Raw genomic sequence first — 17222 nt, 5'->3', positions numbered from 1 at the left:
GGCAACACATCCATGCTTGGAATGGAAAACATGCAATTACTCTGTCAAATTTCGTGGTGCTCAAACCCACAATTCCTCATAAAGCTTGGTATAGTAAGGCTGTTTTTATACTTGTCGACTTTCGTAGGTGAAAGTCTTCCTAAAAAGGGTCTGTGGAATAGATGTCGCAGTCAAGGGCTCGTCCGGGATTTGATCCCTGGACCTCTCGCACCCAAAGCGAGAATCATACCCCTAGACCAACGAGCCTCGTGTCCGGTAGTTTTGTATTGAGTTCAGCCGTACTATCCAAATGAAGAACAAGAACTTCAGTCATTCTCAAACTGAGAAATTCATGTTGTGTAAATTTCCGACAAAAACATTAATGTGAGGACATACTCCATTGACAGAGAAAGGTTGTGGTTTCCAGATCAGCAAAACACGAGTGAGTGGAATCTTGTCTCGTCTAGTAACAACTTTCACAGAAACACTTGCATCTGGTCTTGTGGTTACACGTGGAAAGCGTTACATCCTCTCTTCTCATAGACATTGAATTTAGCATTCAGGGCTCGTCCGGAGACCTCTCACACCCTAAGCGAGAATCATTCCCCTAGACCAAGGCTAGTGAAGGCAAAATATGATACAGTCAGCTCTTGACTTTTGAAAGTCGGGTTTTCCAAATCGGCAAAACATCAATACTTGGCATCTTGTGTCGTGTACTAACTAAAGTTTCCTGTGTTTGCACAAGGAAAAAATGCAATTACTCTGTCAAAGTTTTTGGTGCTCAAACCCACAATTCCTCATAAAGCTTAGTATGGTAAGCCTGTTTTCATACTTGTCAACTTTCATAGGAGAAAGTTTTCTTGAAAAGGGTCAGTGGAATAGATGTCGCAGTCAAGGGCTCGTCCGGGATTTGATCCCTGGACCTCTCGCACCCACAGCGAGAATCATACCCCTAGACCAACGAGCCTCGTGTCCGGTGGTTTTGTATTGAGTTCAGCCGTACTATCCAAATGAAGAACAAGAACTTCAGTCATTCTCAAACTGAGAAATTCATGTTGTGTAAATTTCCGACAAAAACATTAATGTGAGGACATACTCCATTGACAGAGAAAGGTTGTGGTTTCCAGATCAGCAAATCGCGTCCAGTGGGCTTGTAATGAGTTCAGCCCTACTATCCAAATGAAGAACAAGAACTTCAGTCATTCTCAAACTGAGAAATTCATGTTGTGTAAATTTCCGACAAAAACATTAATGTGAGGACATACTCCATTGACAGAGAAAGGTTGTGGTTTCCAGATCAGCAAAACACGAGTGAGTGGAATCTTGTCTCGTTCTAGTAACAACTTTCACAGCAACAGTTGCATCTGGTCTTGTGGTTACACGTGGAAAGCGTTACATCTTCTCTTCTCATAGACATTGAATTTAGCATTCAGGGCTCGTCCGGAGACTTCTCACACCCTAAGCGAGAATCATTCCCCTAGACCAAGGCTAGTGAAGGCAAAATTTGAATTTACAGAATTTACTCACCTTTAGATTGGCCAATTTGTGTTTTGGCAACCTCACTACATTTAAAGTGTTACCATCTCTTTTCTTGTATGCATCTCAATGAACTTGAGGAGAGCATTTGAACTCTCTTTTGAGAGAGTATATCCAAAAATCTCCTCTTTGGTCTTCCTCTAGACCTCTTGCCTGGCAGCTCCAACCTCAGCATCCTTCTACCGACATATTGACAGTCTCTCCTCTTAACATGTCCAAACCACCTCAATCTGGCCTCTCTGACTTTATCTCCAAAACATCTAACATGAGCTGTCCCTCTGATGTACTCATGCCTGATCCTATCCATCCTCGTCACTCCCAATGAGAACCTCAACATCTTAAGCTCTGCTACCTCCAGCTCTGCCTCCTGTCTTTTCTACAGTGCCACTGTCTCTAAGCCGAAAAACATCGCTGGTCTCACCACCGTCTTGAACACCTTTGCTTTCATTCTCGCTGATACTCTTTTATCGCGAAACACACCTGACACTTTTCTCCACCCGTTCCAACCTGCTTGCACTCGCCTCTTCACGTCACGTCTACTGTCAGTCCTACGTTCTTAGCTTTCCTCTTCTCTCTCTGCCTACAAACAAACTTTCCTCTTCTCCTTCTTCGACCAACAGTAGGCTTGCATTCTGAGACTGAAGTGGCCTATTGGGATGATATGGTACCATGAGGTCTTTTAGATATGATGGAGCTTGACCCTTTAGAGCTTTATATGTAAGAAGCAGGGTTTTGCATTCTGTTCTAGATTTCTTGAGAAGCCAATGGCAAGAAGCTAGTGAAGGCAAAATATGATACAGTCAGCACTTTTGCTGCAAATAGTTTGCTTCATTGAAAGTGACACCTTCTCGCTAAATGTTTGCACCTCAGTGTATTCTACAATGGCATTTTAGTATACTGCATTGACCTTTAAAAGTCATAGGTATCAGATCGGCAACACATCCATGCTTGGAATGGAAAAAAGGCAGTGACTCTGTCAAATTTTGTGGTGCTCAAACCCACAATTCCTCATAAAGCTTGCTATGGTAAGGCTGTTTTCATACTTGTCGACTTTCATAGGTGAAAGTTTTCCTGAGAACAGATCTGTGGAATAGATATCGCAGTCAAGGGCTCGTCCGGGATTTGAACCCGGGACCTCTCGCACCCAAAGTGAGAATCATACCCCTAGACCAACGAGCCATATAAAGACAAGCTAATTGCAGAGTTTGTGAACTAATACCCCATTTGTAGACAGAATTTACTCACCTTTAGATTGGCCAATTTGTGTATTGGCAACCTCACTACATTGAAAGTCTTACCATCTCTTTTCTTGTATGCATCTCAATGAACTTGAGGAGAGCATTTGAACTCTCTTTTGAGAGAGTATATCTAAAAATCTCCTCTTTGGTCTTCCTCTAGACCTCTTGCCTGGCAGCTCCAACCTCAGCATCCTTCTACCGACATATTGACAGTCTCTCCTCTTAACATGTCCAAACCACCTCAATCTGGCCTCTCTGACTTTATCTCCAAAACATCTAACATGAGCTGTCCCTCTGATGTACTCATGCCTGATCTTTTCCATCCTCGTCACTCCCAATGAGAACCTCAACATCTTAAGCTCTGCTACCTCCAGCTCTGCCTCCTGTCTTTTCTACAGTGCCACTGTCTCTAAGCCGAAAAACATCGCTGGTCTCACCACCGTCTTGAACACCTTTGCTTTCATTCTCGCTGATACTCTCTTATCGCAAAACACACCTGACACTTTTCTCCACCCGTTCCAACCTGCTTGCACTCGCCTCTTCACGTCACGTCTACTGTCAGTCCTACGTTCTTAGCTTTCCTTTTCTCTCTCTGCCTACAAACAAACCTTCCTCCTCTCCTTCTTCGACCAACAGTAGGCTTGCATTCTGAGACTGAAGTGGCCTATTGGGATGATATGGTACCATGAGGTCTTTTAGACATGATGGAGCTTGACCCTTTAGAGCTTTATATGTAAGAAGCAGGGTTTTACATTCTGTTCTAGATTTGTTGAGAAGCCAATGGAAAGAAGCTAGTGAAGGCAAAATATGATACAGTCAGCACTTTTGCTGCAAATAGTTTGCTTCATTGAAAGTGACACCTTCTCGCTAAATGTTTGCACCTCAGTGTATTCTACAATGGCATTTTAGTATACTGCATTGACCTTTAAAAGTCATAGGTATCAGATCGGCAACACATCCATGCTTGGAATGGAAAAAATGCAATTACTCTGTCAAATGTTGTGGTGCTCAAACCCACAATTCCTCATAAAGCTTGGTATAGTAAGGCTGTTTTTATACTTGTCGACTTTCGTAGGTGAAAGTCTTCCTAAAAAAGGTCTGTGGAATAGATGTCGCAGTCAAGGGCTCGTCCGGGATTTGAACCCGGGACCTATCGCACCCATAGCGAGAATCATACCCCTAGACCAACGAGCCTCGCGTCCAGTGTGCTTGTAATGAGTTCAGCCCTACTATCCAAATGAAGAACAAGAACTTCAGTCATTCTCAAACTGAGAAATTCATGTTGTGTAAATTTCCCACAAAAACATTAGTGTGAGGACATACTCCATTGACAGAGAAAGGTTGTGGTTTCCAGATCAGCAAAACACGAGTGAGTGGAATCTTGTCTCGTCTAGTAACAACTTTCACAGAAAAACTTTCATCTGGTCTTGTGGTTACACGTGGAAAGCGTTACATCCTCTCTTCTCATAGACATTGAATTTAGCATTCAGGGCTCGTCCGGAGACCTCTCACACCCTAAGCGAGAATCATTCCCCTAGACCAAGGCTAGTGAAGGCAAAATTTGAATTTACAGAATTTACTCACCTTTAGATTGGCCAATTTGTGTTTTGGCAACCTCACTACATTTAAAGTGTTACCATCTCTTTTCTTGTATGCATCTCAATGAACTTGAGGAGAGCATTTGAACTCTCTTTTGAGAGAGTATATCCAAAAATCTCCTCTTTGGTCTTCCTCTAGACCTCTTGCCTGGCAGCTCCAACCTCAGCATCCTTCTACCGACATATTGACAGTCTCTCCTCTTAACATGTCCAAACCACCTCAATCTGGCCTCTCTGACTTTATCTCCAAAACATCTAACATGAGCTGTCCCTCTGATGTACTCATGCCTGATCCTATCCATCCTCGTCACTCCCAATGAGAACCTCAACATCTTAAGCTCTGCTACCTCCAGCTCTGCCTCCTGTCTTTTCTACAGTGCCACTGTCTCTAAGCCGAAAAACATCGCTGGTCTCACCACCGTCTTGAACACCTTTGCTTTCATTCTCGCTGATACTCTTTTATTGCGAAACACACCTGACACTTTTCTCCACCCGTTCCAACCTGCTTGCACTCGCCTCTTCACGTCACGTCTACTGTCAGTCCTACGTTCTTAGCTTTCCTCTTCTCTCTCTGCCTACAAACAAACCTTCCTCTTCTCCTTCTTCGACCAACAGTAGGCTTGCATTCTGAGACTGAAGTGGCCTATTGGGATGATATGGTACCATGAGGTCTTTTAGATATGATGGAGCTTGACCCTTTAGAGCTTTATATGTAAGAAGCAGGGTTTTGCATTCTGTTCTAGATTTGTTGAGAAGCCAATGGCAAGAAGCTAGTGAAGGCAAAATATGATACAGTCAGCACTTTTGCTGCAAATAGTTTGCTTCATTGAAAGTGACACCTTCTCGCTAAATGTTTGCACCTCAGTGTATTCTACAATGGCATTTTAGTATACTGCATTGACCTTTAAAAGTCATAGGTATCAGATCGGCAACACATCCATGCTTGGAATGGAAAAAAGGCAGTGACTCTGTCAAATTTTGTGGCGCTCAAACCCACAATTCCTCATAAAGCTTGCTATGGTAAGGCTGTTTTCATACTTGTACACTTTCATAGGTGAAAGTTTTCCTGAGAACAGATCTGTGGAATAGATATCGCAGTCAAGGGCTCGTCCGGGATTTGAACCCGGGACCTCTCGCACCCAAAGTGAGAATCATACCCCTAGACCAACGAGCCATATAAAGACAAGCGAATTGCAGAGTTTGTGAACTAATACCCCATTTGTAGACAGAATTTACTCACCTTTAGATTGGCCAATTTGTGTATTGGCAACCTCACTACATTGAAAGTCTTACCATCTCTTTTCTTGTATGCATCTCAATGAACTTGAGGAGAGCATTTGAACTCTCTTTTGAGAGAGTATATCTAAAAATCTCCTCTTTGGTCTTCCTCTAGACCTCTTGCCTGGCAGCTCCAACCTCAGCATCCTTCTACCGACATATTGACAGTCTCTCCTCTTAACATGTCCAAACCACCTCAATCTGGCCTCTCTGACTTTATCTCCAAAACATCTAACATGAGCTGTCCCTCTGATGTACTCATGCCTGATCCTATCCATCCTCGTCACTCCCAATGAGAACCTCAACATCTTAAGCTCTGCTACCTCCAGCTCTGCCTCTTGTCTTTTCTACAGTGCCACTGTCTCTAAGCCGAAAAACATCGCTGGTCTCACCACCGTCTTGAACACCTTTGCTTTCATTCTCGCTGATACTCTCTTATCGCAAAACACACCTGACACTTTTCTCCACCCGTTCCAACCTGCTTGCACTCGCCTCTTCACGTCACGTCTACATTCAGTCCTACGTTCTTAGCTTTCCTTTTCTCTCTCTGCCTACAAACAAACCTTCCTCCTCTCCTTCTTCGACCAACAGTAGGCTTGCATTCTGAGACTGAAGTGGCCTATTGGGATGATATGGTACCATGAGGTCTTTTAGACATGATGGAGCTTGACCCTTTAGAGCTTTATATGTAAGAAGCAGGGTTTTACATTCTGTTCTAGATTTGTTGAGAAGCCAATGGAAAGAAGCTAGTGAAGGCAAAATATGATACAGTCCGCACTTTTGCTGCAAATAGTTTGCTTCATTGAAAGTGACACCTTCTCGCTGAATGTTTGCACCTCAGTGTATTCTACAATGGCATTTTAGTATACTGCATTGACCTTTAAAAGTCATAGGTATCAGATCGGCAACACATCCATGCTTGGAATGGAAAAAATGCAATTACTCTGTCAAATGTTGTGGTGCTCAAACCCACAATTCCTCATAAAGCTTGGTATAGTAAGGCTGTTTTTATACTTGTCGACTTTCGTAGGTGAAAGTCTTCCTAAAAAAGGTCTGTGGAATAGATGTCGCAGTCAAGGGCTCGTCCGGGATTTGAACCCGGGACCTCTCGCACCCAAAGCGAGAATCATACCCCTAGACCAACGAGCCTCGCGTCCAGTGGGCTTGTAATGAGTTCAGCCCTACTATCCAAATGAAGAACAAGAACTTCAGTCATTCTCAAACTGAGAAATTCATGTTGTGTAAATTTCCGACAAAAACATTAATGTGAGGACATACTCCATTGACAGAGAAAGGTTGTGGTTTCCAGATCAGCAAAACACGAGTGAGTGGAATCTTGTCTCGTTCTAGTAACAACTTTCACAGCAACACTTGCATCTGGTCTTGTGGTTACACGTGGAAAGCGTTACATCTTCTCTTCTCATAGACATTGAATTTAGCATTCAGGGCTCGTCCGGAGACTTCTCACACCCTAAGCGAGAATCATTCCCCTAGACCAAGGCTAGTGAAGGCAAAATTTGAATTTACAGAATTTACTCACCTTTAGATTGGCCAATTTGTGTTTTGGCAACCTCACTACATTTAAAGTGTTACCATCTCTTTTCTTGTATGCATCTCAATGAACTTGAGGAGAGCATTTGAACTCTCTTTTGAGAGAGTATATCCAAAAATCTCCTCTTTGGTCTTCCTCTAGACCTCTTGCCTGGCAGCTCCAACCTCAGCATCCTTCTACCGACATATTGACAGTCTCTCCTCTTAACATGTCCAAACCACCTCAATCTGGCCTCTCTGACTTTATCTCCAAAACATCTAACATGAGCTGTCCCTCTGATGTACTCATGCCTGATCCTATCCATCCTCGTCACTCCCAATGAGAACCTCAACATCTTAAGCTCTGCTACCTCCAGCTCTGCCTCCTGTCTTTTCTACAGTGCCACTGTCTCTAAGCCGAAAAACATCGCTGGTCTCACCACCGTCTTGAACACCTTTGCTTTCATTCTCGCTGATACTCTTTTATCGCGAAACACACCTGACACTTTTCTCCACCCGTTCCAACCTGCTTGCACTCGCCTCTTCACGTCACGTCTACTGTCAGTCCTACGTTCTTAGCTTTCCTCTTCTCTCTCTGCCTACAAACAAACCTTCCTCTTCTCCTTCTTCGACCAACAGTAGGCTTGCATTCTGAGACTGAAGTGGCCTATTGGGATGATATGGTACCATGAGGTCTTTTAGATATGATGGAGCTTGACCCTTTAGAGCTTTATATGTAAGAAGCAGGGTTTTGCATTCTGTTCTAGATTTCTTGAGAAGCCAATGGCAAGAAGCTAGTGAAGGCAAAATATGATACAGTCAGCACTTTTGCTGCAAATAGTTTGCTTCATTGAAAGTGACACCTTCTCGCTAAATGTTTGCACCTCAGTGTATTCTACAATGGCATTTTAGTATACTGCATTGACCTTTAAAAGTCATAGGTATCAGATCGGCAACACATCCATGCTTGGAATGGAAAAAAGGCAGTGACTCTGTCAAATTTTGTGGTGCTCAAACCCACAATTCCTCATAAAGCTTGCTATGGTAAGGCTGTTTTCATACTTGTCGACTTTCATAGGTGAAAGTTTTCCTGAGAACAGATCTGTGGAATAGATATCGCAGTCAAGGGCTCGTCCGGGATTTGAACCCGGGACCTCTCGCACCCAAAGTGAGAATCATACCCCTAGACCAACGAGCCATATAAAGACAAGCGAATTGCAGAGTTTGTGAACTAATACCCCATTTGTAGACAGAATTTACTCACCTTTAGATTGGCCAATTTGTGTATTGGCAACCTCACTACATTGAAAGTCTTACCATCTCTTTTCTTGTATGCATCTCAATGAACTTGAGGAGAGCATTTGAACTCTCTTTTGAGAGAGTATATCTAAAAATCTCCTCTTTGGTCTTCCTCTAGACCTCTTGCCTGGCAGCTCCAACCTCAGCATCCTTCTACCGACATATTGACAGTCTCTCCTCTTAACATGTCCAAACCACCTCAATCTGGCCTCTCTGACTTTATCTCCAAAACATCTAACATGAGCTGTCCCTCTGATGTACTCATGCCTGATCTTTTCCATCCTCGTCACTCCCAATGAGAACCTCAACATCTTAAGCTCTGCTACCTCCAGCTCTGCCTCCTGTCTTTTCTACAGTGCCACTGTCTCTAAGCCGAAAAACATCGCTGGTCTCACCACCGTCTTGAACACCTTTGCTTTCATTCTCGCTGATACTTTCTTATCGCAAAACACACCTGACACTTTTCTCCACCCGTTCCAACCTGCTTGCACTCGCCTCTTCACGTCACGTCTACTGTCAGTCCTACGTTCTTAGCTTTCCTTTTCTCTCTCTGCCTACAAACAAACCTTCCTCCTCTCCTTCTTCGACCAACAGTAGGCTTGCATTCTGAGACTGAAGTGGCCTATTGGGATGATATGGTACCATGAGGTCTTTTAGACATGATGGAGCTTGACCCTTTAGAGCTTTATATGTAAGAAGCAGGGTTTTACATTCTGTTCTAGATTTGTTGAGAAGCCAATGGAAAGAAGCTAGTGAAGGCAAAATATGATACAGTCAGCACTTTTGCTGCAAATAGTTTGCTTCATTGAAAGTGACACCTTCTCGCTAAATGTTTGCACCTCAGTGTATTCTACAATGGCATTTTAGTATACTGCATTGACCTTTAAAAGTCATAGGTATCAGATCGGCAACACATCCATGCTTGGAATGGAAAAAATGCAATTACTCTGTCAAATGTTGTGGTGCTCAAACCCACAATTCCTCATAAAGCTTGGTATAGTAAGGCTGTTTTTATACTTGTCGACTTTCGTAGGTGAAAGTCTTCCTAAAAAAGGTCTGTGGAATAGATGTCGCAGTCAAGGGCTCGTCCGGGATTTGAACCCGGGACCTATCGCACCCATAGCGAGAATCATACCCCTAGACCAACGAGCCTCGCGTCCAGTGGGCTTGTAATGAGTTCAGCCCTACTATCCAAATGAAGAACAAGAACTTCAGTCATTCTCAAACTGAGAAATTCATGTTGTGTAAATTTCCCACAAAAACATTAATGTGAGGACATACTCCATTGACAGAGAAAGGTTGTGGTTTCCAGATCAGCAAAACACGAGTGAGTGGAATCTTGTCTCGTCTAGTAACAACTTTCACAGAAAAACTTTCATCTGGTCTTGTGGTTACACGTGGAAAGCGTTACATCCTCTCTTCTCATAGACATTGAATTTAGCATTCAGGGCTCGTCCGGAGACCTCTCACACCCTAAGCGAGAATCATTCCCCTAGACCAAGGCTAGTGAAGGCAAAATTTGAATTTACAGAATTTACTCACCTTTAGATTGGCCAATTTGTGTTTTGGCAACCTCACTACATTTAAAGTGTTACCATCTCTTGTATGCATCTCAATGAACTTGAGGAGAGCATTTGAACTCTCTTTTGAGAGAGTATATCCAAAAATCTCCTCTTTGGTCTTCCTCTAGACCTCTTGCCTGGCAGCTCCAACCTCAGCATCCTTCTACCGACATATTGACAGTCTCTCCTCTGAACATGTCCAAACCACCTCAATCTGGCCTCTCTGACTTTATCTCCAAAACATCTAACATGAGCTGTCCCTCTGATGTACTCATGCCTGATCCCATCCATCCTCGTCACTCCCAATGAGAACCTCAACATCTTAAGCTCTGCTACCACCAGCTCTGCCTCCTGTCTTTTCTACAGTGCCACTGTCTCTAAACCGAAAAACATTGCTGGTCTCACCACCTTCTTGAACACCTTTTCTGTCATTCTCGCTGATACTCTTTTATCGCAAAACACACCTGACACTTTTCTCCACCCGTTCCAACCTGCTTGCACTCGCCTCTTCACGTCACGTCTACTGTCAGTCCTACGTTCTTAGCTTTCCTCTTCTCTCTCTGCCTACAAACAAACCTTCCTCTTCTCCTTCTTCGACCAACAGTAGGCTTGCATTCTGAGACTGAAGTGGCCTATTGGGATGATATGGTACCATGAGGTCTTTTAGATATGATGGAGCTTGACCCTTTAGAGCTTTATATGTAAGAAGCAGGGTTTTGCATTCTGTTCTAGATTTGTTGAGAAGCCAATGGCAAGAAGCTAGTGAAGGCAAAATATGATACAGTCAGCACTTTTGCTGCAAATAGTTTGCTTCATTGAAAGTGACACCTTCTCGCTAAATGTTTGCACCTCAGTGTATTCTACAATGGCATTTTAGTATACTGCATTGACCTTTAAAAGTCATAGGTATCAGATCGGCAACACATCCATGCTTGGAATGGAAAACATGCAATTACTCTGTCAAATTTCGTGGTGCTCAAACCCACAATTCCTCATAAAGCTTGGTATAGTAAGGCTGTTTTTATACTTGTCGACTTTCGTAGGTGAAAGTCTTCCTAAAAAGGGTCTGTGGAATAGATGTCGCAGTCAAGGGCTCGTCCGGGATTTGATCCCTGGACCTCTCGCACCCAAAGCGAGAATCATACCCCTAGACCAACGAGCCTCGTGTCCGGTGGTTTTGTATTGAGTTCAGCCGTACTATCCAAATGAAGAACAAGAACTTCAGTCATTCTCAAACTGAGAAATTCATGTTGTGTAAATTTCCGACAAAAACATTAATATGAGGACATACTCCATTGACAGAGAAAGGTTGTGGTTTCCAGATCAGCAAAACACGAGTGAGTGGAATCTTGTCTCGTCTAGTAACAACTTTCACAGAAACACTTGCATCTGGTCTTGTGGTTACACGTGGAAAGCGTTACATCCTCTCTTCTCATAGACATTGAATTTAGCATTCAGGGCTCGTCCGGAGACCTCTCACACCCTAAGCGAGAATCATTCCCCTAGACCAAGGCTAGTGAAGGCAAAATATGATACAGTCAGCTCTTGACTTTTGAAAGTCGGGTTTTCCAAATCGGCAAAACATCAATACTTGGCATCTTGTGTCGTGTACTAACTAAAGTTTCCTGTGTTTGCACAAGGAAAAAATGCAATTACTCTGTCAAAGTTTTTGGTGCTCAAACCCACAATTCCTCATAAAGCTTAGTATGGTAAGCCTGTTTTCATACTTGTCAACTTTCATAGGAGAAAGTTTTCTTGAAAAGGGTCAGTGGAATAGATGTCGCAGTCAAGGGCTTGTCCGGGATTTGATCCCTGAACCTCTCGCACCCAAAGCAAGAATCATACCCCTAGACCAACGAGCCTCGTGTCCGGTGGTTTTGTATTGAGTTCAGCCCTACTATCCAAATGAAGAACAAGAACTTCAGTCATTCTCAAACTGAGAAATTCATGTTGTGTAAATTTCCGACAAAAACATTAATGTGAGGACATACTCCATTGACAGAGAAAGGTTGTGGTTTCCAGATCAGCAAAACACGAGTGAGTGGAATCTTGTCTCGTTCTAGTAACAACTTTCACAGCAACACTTGCATCTGGTCTTGTGGTTACACGTGGAAAGCGTTACATCTTCTCTTCTCATAGACATTGAATTTAGCATTCAGGGCTCGTCCGGAGACTTCTCACACCCAAAGCGAGAATCATTCCCCTAGACCAAGGCTAGTGAAGGCAAAATTTGAATTTACAGAATTTACTCACCTTTAGATTGGCCAATTTGTGTTTTGGCAACCTCACTACATTTAAAGTGTTACCATCTCTTTTCTTGTATGCATCTCAATGAACTTGAGGAGAGCATTTGAACTCTCTTTTGAGAGAGTATATCCAAAAATCTCCTCTTTGGTCTTCCTCTAGACCTCTTGCCTGGCAGCTCCAACCTCAGCATCCTTCTACCGACATATTGACAGTCTCTCCTCTTAACATGTCCAAACCACCTCAATCTGGCCTCTCTGACTTTATCTCCAAAACATCTAACATGAGCTGTCCCTCTGATGTACTCATGCCTGATCCTATCCATCCTCGTCACTCCCAATGAGAACCTCAACATCTTAAGCTCTGCTACCTCCAGCTCTGCCTCCTGTCTTTTCTACAGTGCCACTGTCTCTAAGCCGAAAAACATCGCTGGTCTCACCACCGTCTTGAACACCTTTGCTTTCATTCTCGCTGATACTCTTTTATCGCGAAACACACCTGACACTTTTCTCCACCCGTTCCAACCTGCTTGCACTCGCCTCTTCACGTCACGTCTTCTGTCAGTCCTACGTTCTTAGCTTTCCTCTTCTCTCTCTGCCTACAAACAAACCTTCCTCTTCTCCTTCTTCGACCAACAGTAGGCTTGCATTCTGAGACTGAAGTGGCCTATTGGGATGATATGGTACCATGAGGTCTTTTAGATATGATGGAGCTTGACCCTTTAGAGCTTTATATGTAAGAAGCAGGGTTTTGCATTCTGTTCTAGATTTGTTGAGAAGCCAATGGCAAGAAGCTAGTGAAGGCAAAATATGATACAGTCAGCACTTTTGCTGCAAATAGTTTGCTTCATTGAAAGTGACACCTTCTCGCTAAATGTTTGCACCTCAGTGTATTCTACAATGGCATTTTAGTATACTGCATTGACCTTTAAAAGTCATAGGTATCAGATCGGCAACACATCCATGCTTGGAATGGAAAAAAGGCAGTGACTCTGTCAAATTTTGTGGCGCTCAAACCCACAATTCCTCATAAAGCTTGCTATGGTAAGGCTGTCTTCATACTTGTACACTTTCATAGGTGAAAGTTTTCCTGAGAACAGATCTGTGGAATAGATATCGCAGTCAAGGGCTCGTCCGGGATTTGAACCCGGGACCTCTCGCACCCAAAGTGAGAATCATACCCCTAGACCAACGAGCCATATAAAGACAAGCGAATTGCAGAGTTTGTGAACTAATACCCCATTTGTAGACAGAATTTACACACCTTTAGATTGGCCAATTTGTGTATTGGCAACCTCACTACATTGAAAGTCTTACCATCTCTTTTCTTGTATGCATCTCAATGAACTTGAGGAGAGCATTTGAACTCTCTTTTGAGAGAGTATATCTAAAAATCTCCTCTTTGGTCTTCCTCTAGACCTCTTGCCTGGCAGCTCCAACATCAGCATCCTTCTACCGACATATTGACAGTCTCTCCTCTTAACATGTCCAAACCACCTCAATCTGGCCTCTCTGACTTTATCTCCAAAACATCTAACATGAGCTGTCCCTCTGATGTACTCATGCCTGATCCTATCCATCCTCGTCACTCCCAATGAGAACCTCAACATCTTAAGCTCTGCTACCTCCAGCTCTGCCTCCTGTCTTTTCTACAGTGCCACTGTCTCTAAGCCGAAAAACATCGCTGGTCTCACCACCGTCTTGAACACCTTTGCTTTCATTCTCGCTGATACTCTCTTATCGCAAAACACACCTGACACTTTTCTCCACCCGTTCCAACCTGCTTGCACTCGCCTCTTCACGTCACGTCTACATTCAGTCCTACGTTCTTAGCTTTCCTTTTCTCTCTCTGCCTACAAACAAACCTTCCTCCTCTCCTTCTTCGACCAACAGTAGGCTTGCATTCTGAGACTGAAGTGGCCTATTGGGATGATATGGTACCATGAGGTCTTTTAGACATGATGGAGCTTGACCCTTTAGAGCTTTATATGTAAGAAGCAGGGTTTTACATTCTGTTCTAGATTTGTTGAGAAGCCAATGGAAAGAAGCTAGTGAAGGCAAAATATGATACAGTCCGCACTTTTGCTGCAAATAGTTTGCTTCATTGAAAGTGACACCTTCTCGCTGAATGTTTGCACCTCAGTGTATTCTACAATGGCATTTTAGTATACTGCATTGACCTTTAAAAGTCATAGGTATCAGATCGGCAACACATCCATGCTTGGAATGGAAAAAATGCAATTACTCTGTCAAATGTTGTGGTGCTCAAACCCACAATTCCTCATAAAGCTTGGTATAGTAAGGCTGTTTTTATACTTGTCGACTTTCGTAGGTGAAAGTCTTCCTAAAAAAGGTCTGTGGAATAGATGTCGCAGTCAAGGGCTCGTCCGGGATTTGAACCCGGGACCTCTCGCACCCAAAGCGAGAATCATACCCCTAGACCAACGAGCCTCGCGTCCAGTGGGCTTGTAATGAGTTCAGCCCTACTATCCAAATGAAGAACAAGAACTTCAGTCATTCTCAAACTGAGAAATTCATGTTGTGTAAATTTCCGACAAAAACATTAATGTGAGGACATACTCCATTGACAGAGAAAGGTTGTGGTTTCCAGATCAGCAAAACACGAGTGAGTGGAATCTTGTCTCGTTCTAGTAACAACTTTCACAGCAACACTTGCATCTGGTCTTGTGGTTACACGTGGAAAGCGTTACATCTTCTCTTCTCATAGACATTGAATTTAGCATTCAGGGCTCGTCCGGAGACTTCTCACACCCTAAGCGAGAATCATTCCCCTAGACCAAGGCTAGTGAAGGCAAAATTTGAATTTACAGAATTTACTCACCTTTAGATTGGCCAATTTGTGTTTTGGCAACCTCACTACATTGAAAGTGTTACCATCTCTTTTCTTGTATGCATCTCAATGAACTTGAGGAGAGCATTTGAACTCTCTTTTGAGAGAGTATTTCTAAAAATCTCCTCTTTAGTCTTCCTCTAGACCTCTTGCCTGGCAGCTCCAACCTCAGCATCCTTCTACCGACATATTGACAGTCTCTCCTCTTAACATGTCCAAACCACCTCAATCTGGCCTCTCTGACTTTATCTCCAAAACATCTAACATGAGCTGTCTCTCTGATGTACTCATGCCTGATCCTATCCATCCTCGTCACTCCCAATGAGAACCTCAACATCTTAAGCTCTGCTACCTCCAGCTCTGCCTCCTGTCTTTTCTACAGTGCCACTGTCTCTAAGCCGAAAAACATCGCTGGTCTCACCACCGTCTTGAACACCTTTGCTTTCATTCTCGCTGATAATCTGTTATCGCAAAACACACCTGAACCTTTTCTCCACCCGTTCCAACCTACTGGCACTCGCCTCTTCACGTCACGTCTACTGTCAGTCAGCACTTTTTCTGCAAATAGTTTGCTTCATTGAAAGTGACACCTTCTCGCTAAATGTTTGCACCTCAGTGTATTCTACAATGGCATTTTAGTATACTGCATTGACCTTTAAAAGTCATAGGTATCAGATCGGCAACACATCCATGCTTGGAATGGAAAACATGCAATTACTCTGTCAAATTTCGTGGTGCTCAAACCCACAATTCCTCATAAAGCTTGGTATAGTAAGGCTGTTTTTATACTTGTCGACTTTCGTAGGTGAAAGTCTTCCTAAAAAGGGTCTGTGGAATAGATGTCGCAGTCAAGCGCTCGTACGGGATTTGAACCCGGGACCTCTCGCACCCAAAGCGAGAATCATACCCCTAGACCAACGAGCCTCGTGTCCGGTGGTTTTGTATTGAGTTCAGCCGGTTCAGCAAAACACGAGTGAGTGGAATCTTGTCTCGTCTAGTAACAACTTTCACAGCAAAACTTGCATCTGGTCTTGTGGTTAGACGTGGAAAGCGTTACATCCTCTCTTCTCATAGACATTGAATTTAGCATTCAGGGCTCGTCCGGAGACCTCTCACACCCTAAGCAAAAATCATTCCCCTAGACCAAGGCTAGTGAAGGCAAAATATGATACAGTCAGCTCTTGACTTTTGAAAGTCGGGTTTTCCAAATCGGCAAAACATCAATAACATCATTAATAACATCATTACTTGGCATCTTGTGTCGTGTACTAACTAAAGTTTCCTGTGTTTGCACAAGGAAAAAATGTAATTACTCTGACAAAGTTTGTGGTGCTCAAACCCACAATTCCTCATAAAGCTTGCTATGGTAAGGCTGTTTTCATACTTGTCGACTTTCATAGGTGAAAGATTTCCTGAAAAGGGTCTGTGGAATAGATGTCGCAGTCAAGGGCTCGTCCGGGATTTGAACCCGGGACCTCTCGCACCCGAAGCGAGAATCATACCCCTAGACCAACGAGCCATATAAAGAGAAGGGAATTGCAGAGTTTGTAAACTAATATCCCATTTGTAGACAGAATTTACTCACCTTTAGATTGGCCAATTTGTGTATTGGCAACCTCACTACATTGAAAGTGTTACCATCTCTTTTCTTGTATGCATCTCAATGAACTTGAGGAGAGCATTTGAACTCTCTTTTGAGAGAGTATATCCAAAAATCTCCTCTTTGGTCTTCCTCTAGACCTCTTGCCTGGCAGCTCCAACCTCAGCATCTTTTATCCGATATACTGTTTTCACCATCTCTCCTCTGAATAAGTCCAAACCACTTCAATCTAGCCTCTCTGACTTTATCTCCAAAACATCTAACATGAGCTGTCCCTCTGATGTACTCATGCCTGATCCTATCCATCCTCGTCACTCCCAATGAGAACCTCAACATCTTAAGCTCTGCTACCTCCAGCTCTGCCTCCTGTCTTTTCGACAGAAGCCAATGGCAAGAAGCTAGTGAAGGCAAAATATGATACAGTCAGCACTTTTGCTGCAAATAGTTTGCTTCATTGAAATTGACACCTTCTCGCTAAATTTTTGCACCTCAGTGTATTCTACAATGG

At 43.3% G+C, this 17222-nt stretch overlaps 10 non-coding genes across 10 annotated transcripts; all 10 read right to left on the bottom strand.

The window, feature by feature from the left end:
- Positions 1-174: 174 nt before the first annotated feature.
- Positions 175-246, bottom strand: trnap-ugg (transfer RNA proline (anticodon UGG)). Its single transcript has one exon. It is a non-coding gene; the product is annotated as a tRNA-Pro (tRNA).
- A 2376-nt stretch (positions 247-2622) lies between these two features.
- On the bottom strand, positions 2623-2694 carry trnap-ugg (transfer RNA proline (anticodon UGG)). Its single transcript has one exon. It is a non-coding gene; the product is annotated as a tRNA-Pro (tRNA).
- Positions 2695-5453: 2759 nt separating this feature from the next.
- Positions 5454-5525, bottom strand: trnap-ugg (transfer RNA proline (anticodon UGG)). Its single transcript has one exon. It is a non-coding gene; the product is annotated as a tRNA-Pro (tRNA).
- Positions 5526-6706: 1181 nt separating this feature from the next.
- Positions 6707-6778, bottom strand: trnap-ugg (transfer RNA proline (anticodon UGG)). The gene has a single exon. It is a non-coding gene; the product is annotated as a tRNA-Pro (tRNA).
- A 1507-nt stretch (positions 6779-8285) lies between these two features.
- Positions 8286-8357, bottom strand: trnap-ugg (transfer RNA proline (anticodon UGG)). Its single transcript has one exon. It is a non-coding gene; the product is annotated as a tRNA-Pro (tRNA).
- A 2753-nt stretch (positions 8358-11110) lies between these two features.
- On the bottom strand, positions 11111-11182 carry trnap-ugg (transfer RNA proline (anticodon UGG)). The gene has a single exon. It is a non-coding gene; the product is annotated as a tRNA-Pro (tRNA).
- A 2207-nt stretch (positions 11183-13389) lies between these two features.
- On the bottom strand, positions 13390-13461 carry trnap-ugg (transfer RNA proline (anticodon UGG)). Its single transcript has one exon. It is a non-coding gene; the product is annotated as a tRNA-Pro (tRNA).
- Positions 13462-14642: 1181 nt separating this feature from the next.
- trnap-ugg (transfer RNA proline (anticodon UGG)) lies at positions 14643-14714 on the bottom strand. Its single transcript has one exon. It is a non-coding gene; the product is annotated as a tRNA-Pro (tRNA).
- Positions 14715-15965: 1251 nt separating this feature from the next.
- trnap-ugg (transfer RNA proline (anticodon UGG)) lies at positions 15966-16038 on the bottom strand. The gene has a single exon. It is a non-coding gene; the product is annotated as a tRNA-Pro (tRNA).
- A 523-nt stretch (positions 16039-16561) lies between these two features.
- On the bottom strand, positions 16562-16633 carry trnap-cgg (transfer RNA proline (anticodon CGG)). Its single transcript has one exon. It is a non-coding gene; the product is annotated as a tRNA-Pro (tRNA).
- Positions 16634-17222: the final 589 nt, after the last annotated feature.

This window comes from Channa argus, chromosome 4, assembly GCF_033026475.1.
Source record: "Channa argus isolate prfri chromosome 4, Channa argus male v1.0, whole genome shotgun sequence".
Classification (NCBI taxonomy): domain Eukaryota; kingdom Metazoa; phylum Chordata; class Actinopteri; order Anabantiformes; family Channidae; genus Channa; species Channa argus.
This window is presented reverse-complemented; position numbering and strand designations above follow the sequence as displayed.